The sequence below is a fragment of the Papaver somniferum genome, chromosome 3, assembly GCF_003573695.1.
Source record: "Papaver somniferum cultivar HN1 chromosome 3, ASM357369v1, whole genome shotgun sequence".
Classification (NCBI taxonomy): Eukaryota; Viridiplantae; Streptophyta; class Magnoliopsida; order Ranunculales; family Papaveraceae; genus Papaver; species Papaver somniferum.
The window spans coordinates 226,402,758-226,407,858 of record NC_039360.1 but is presented as its reverse complement, the minus strand read 5'-3'; positions in this window follow the sequence as shown (position 1 = coordinate 226,407,858).

Below are 5,101 nucleotides of genomic sequence, written 5' to 3'. Positions count from 1 at the left end.
GGTTTAATCGACCTCAAACTCCTCCAAATCACGATTGCCAAAACTGCTCTTTAACTACATTTTTTTTCCGCCAAAACCTGATTTTTGAATGTTGAAGATGGTTTCCCCTTATCCAGAGTAGGGGTGCGATTAGCAGATGCCTGGAAATGGGATGCCCCTTAGTAATTAGGTTACCCCTTATCCAAAGTGAGAGTCCGAATAGCAAATGTCCTCCGGGTGCTTTCCGACAACTTTTCGAGCCAATTTTTTCCAAAAATGTTTATTAGCCAAAAATACCTACAAATAAATAAAACACCATAATAAGTACAAAAATGAGCCCTAACAATATATAGAATCGAGACAAATCGGATACAAAAATGTGTCTATCATAAGGGGGAGTGGTTTTTATGTGAGATGAAAGTATTGACTAAGGGGGAGTGATACATATCACCATAGTATTGTTGTTGAACAATTGAACTTTGATGCAACGTAATAATACTATGACATTGTGTAACAATGTTAGAGCACTGCTCGGTTGAATCCACCAAGCGTTGGGATTTCAAGTTTGGTTTTCATATTTTAGTGAATCAAAACTCATTTAAAGAGTCGCTTGATTATTTACTAGAGTCAATTTAGTACAGGTTAGCTTGAAAGTATTAGGATTTGAGACTTACAAGTATTACTGAAGACTTGAAGACGTGAAGAAGTATGGATCTACAACGACAATAATCATCCTTCATCTTGAGGTTAGTAATATTTGACTTGATCTGTTTCATTCCCTAACGTATCTTTCAAGTCGTGAATATTTAAAACAAAACTACGAAGCTGTGTATGAACTCTAGATAGACATAGTACTAAGGAATACGAAGTTTATTGCTTAACCATTAAACTTTGTATATAAGACATCGACATAATCGTTTAAATGCTATTGTGATTATGTATGGGTATGAGTGAAGATTTCATCCTAGGAAACAATGTTTACATTCGTTTAAAGGAAGTAAATTCACAAACTTGTTTGTGGATCGAAAGGGAAATCGTTAGGCTTATTGGTAATCCTATTCATATTGCAAATCTATTGTGAACTACCAATATGCGTGATGTGTATAACCCATCATAAACTTGTTTACGTGGTTGGTAAAACTATTCACGGAGGCATGTCTTAAGTTATTGGTATAACTTTTATTAGTAAAACCGATCTTAAGAAATCACTCAAGATGGTATGATCGATGCCTTACAAAATAGTAACTTTTATTAGTGAAAGGGGAACCGATCCTAGTAAGAGGTGCAACAAATTTTGTAAGAGGGCAATCGATCCCTGTAAGAGGTACCACACGTAACTAGTGTGAGGGGAACCGATCCTACGAACATGTGCAACAAGTTCTTAGTAGTGAGGGGAACCGATCCTATGCACATGTGCACCAAATTACGGGTAGTTACCATATTATGTGGGAACCGATCCTAATACCTAGTCAACCGAGTTTTGGTAACTAGTGCGACTATGTAAAGTACTCACATGAGGTATAACCGAAACTTGTTTTGGTAGAACCGTGATACCCATGATTAGTGATTTGATACGATGATTAATCACATGGTTCCTAGAAATAGAATTTTAGTTTCTAAGATTGTTAGTATGAAAGAGGACTTACAAAGTAAGGATGTCGTCATTATCTGAACACGAGTTGTAATTATTATCATTAATTGTTCAAAGATATTCCTTGATAGCTAAGGAGAATCCCAGGATCGAAATTAATTGAGAATCTTTTTTATTAAAGGTTTCTTGATTTTATATGGTATTTAATTTCCAGCAATTATATAACATATCTTTAGAAAATATTATTTAGTAATGTGCATTTACTAATTAAAGAATTTTTTAAGTGAATTTCGGTCAATATTTGGACAAAGAATTTCCTGGAATTATGAAAACCGAATCTGTGTTTATTGCATATCTTGAGAATATTTTCGGTTTTGTAAATTCCTTGGTGTCCAAACTTCCTTGTCTATAAATATCAAAGTTTGCATCTCTAGCAAACTAATCCTCAGAGCCAGCAAAACTACCTCAGTTGTGTTGTTACTGGTGGAGCCGCCTATTGGAGTGGAGAGTACCCTAATTAGGAGATATCGCTTACGGCCGCTCGGTTTAAAGACTTCTTTGGGATTGATAAGCTCTATTAGTACCGTTGGTGGGAAACTAGATAATTGCGGTTTATTATTAGTTTTCGATTGATTTGATTGAATAACGGTGGTTGAACTTTGATTGCACCTAATTTGTTTATGCTTGAGAATCTTCTCTTCTAATATAAGATTCACTCAAACTAGATCGAAGTTTCGACGGAGATCTTTAGACTGTTTGTAGATCTAAAGATAGTCTTGTGATAATCCGACGTTAACAGACTCAGTTCTGTGTGGATTTGATCATAATAGATTCAAGTTGATTGTTTGCAGGTGTTTATTGTAGATCAAAGAAGATTTGAAGACAAGAAGATTTTTGGGTTCATAATCTTTGGTGTGCACAATACTTGTTTCGGCTGGAAAGGGATCCAACTATAATCGGATTTATCCTTATGATAATCTTGGATTAGATAGTTGTGTAGATCTGCATCAACACCATTATTTGTGATTAAGAGTGTTGATTGCGTGTGTCTTACAATCACCGGTGATTGATAAGAAGGAGATCTAAGGACCCGACAAAGGTATTTATGTGATTAAACGAGAGAGCCTTTGTCAGACTCATATCACTTGGTTGAAAAGAGTTGTTACCGAACAGATTTGTTGTTCCTTTACTGTTTGGAATAAGAACCAAAGGAATTGTTCCAAGTGCGTGACTTATTGGAAGTTAGAGGCGTAGGGATACTAAGGAAACTAGGTGAACTATAGGTTAGTTGCTTGGTCTCAACTATACGAAGTTGGTTTAGATTTTGTATAGCGGCTTAATTCCGAGAATATTCAATCTGGACTAGGTCCCGGGGGTTTTCCGCATTTGCGGTTTCCTCGTTAAAAAAATCTTGTTGTGTGATTTTACTTTCTATTTCCGCAATTATAATTGTTTTTATAATTAGAAGTAAAATACACAAACGTTACATCCCATTTACTTGATAGATAATCTTATAGAGTTTGGTTAATTCCGAACCTATTATCAAGTAAACACACTTCGTTGATTGTATTGTCTCGATCTCGTATCCATAAACGATCACTCGAAGTGTGATACCGATTAGTTGTATTGTCTCGACTCAGTCCATAGACGATCACTTTCGGAAGAAGGGACTTATAGGTGGAAAAGTTTTAGATTGAGGTATATTTGGATACCCTCGTCTTTTCAATAGGTATCAGAGCCGGCAAACACGAAAAGATCTAACATTCTGTGTTTGGTGCGATCCAACCTATAAGAAATGAATTCGAGTTCTCACGAATCGACTTCTATTGACGTGCCGCCAAGATTTGACGGATCAAACTATCTATGGTGGAAATCTGCTATGAGATATTTTCTTCAATCACGAGACTTAAATACTTGGCTATTAGTCGTTGATGGTTATGATCCTCCGAGAATTACTAATTCGGAAACAGAGTATAAACGTTTGGTTGATTACTCGACAGAAGAAAAGGCTTTTGCTAAGCAGAATTCAGATGGTTTGAATGCTATTATACATGTTGTAAGTTGTGATCTACAACATCATGTATCATCTTTCCTAACTTCGAAAGAAGCTTGGGATAATCTTCAGATCGCATTCGAAGGAAATACTGCAGAGAAAGAAGATAGACTTCAAACTCTTTTATCCGATTGGGAAAAGCTTCGAATGGATGACAACGATACTTTTGAAGAGTTTTACCTCAAACTCTCTGATATAGTTAATGCTTCTTTCTCACTTGGAAAGACTATTTCTGAAAAATATAAAGTATGCAAAATTATCAGATCGTTGTCGTCAAGATACGATCCCAAGAAGCATGCAATCGTTGAAGCTAACGATCTTTCTTCTCTATCAAGATGTTCTCTTGTTGGAAAACTGAAGATATTTGATCAAGAGTTTTTGTGGAAACAAAAAGACAATTTAGCTTTTAAGGCTAACAAATCGTCCCCAACACAGTGTCTGGAAATCTCCAAGGATATGGGGAATCAAAATGGTGACGACGAATCAGAAATCAACCATCTACTCTCTCTTGTCTCTCAACAACTTAAAAAACTACTGAGATATCGGAGAAGAAAAAATCATGTGACAAATGGGATATAAAAATCTACGACTCGTAGAAAGGACACTTGGGATGACGATGACAATGTTACTCAATGCTACAAATGTAGAGGATTTGGGAACATCTCTCCAGATTTCCCTACCAAGGACAACCATTGGAAGAGAAATTCTTACACTGCAACACTAGATTATTTTGATGAGGATAATCAAAGTCTGGAAATAGACAATGTTGCAACAATTGCAGAAGTCTCTAACTCCGAAACTTCCTCAATAATAAATACACAAGAAGAGAACGCTTCCTCGATTTTCAAAGAAATATCTCCATATGTTAATGGAATTATATCTTCGCTTTATCAACTCAAAAGGAGTTTTCTCAAAGACAAAGAGAAGTTTAATAAGCGACTTGAAAAAATCGAGGTTTCTCAATGTTCCAAAAAGGTTCAAGTATCAAAACTTATCCTTTGATATCAAAGTATGTCAAGATGAAATAAGGAAATTAAAAGCTGTAAATCAAAAGCTTAGAGACGAACTTAACTGTTTCAAGCAAACATTAATTGATATTAATCTATCAAAAGAAAAGGATTCCTGGTCAAACAAGTCTGTGAAACCAAAATCCTATAACCAGAATATGTCTGGAACTTGCTTTCGTTGCAAGAAAAAGGGGCATTATCAATGGCAATGTCCTAGTAATGTAAAAAGAAGTGGTTGCAAACCCAAGAAGCAAAGATTTAGATCTTCAATTACTTCGAAAGGAGTGAAACTGATGGATGTTCATCAGGATCCGTTACTAAAAGTTGAATCTTGTAATACAAGCATGATGATCGCCCAAAACAATAAAGGTTACGAATTCTTCAATGGGAGAAGATTAAATAACCGAAAGGTGATAATCTAACTGATTATCATAAATCCTTACTTCTTACCCTCAAAAGTACACAGTAAGG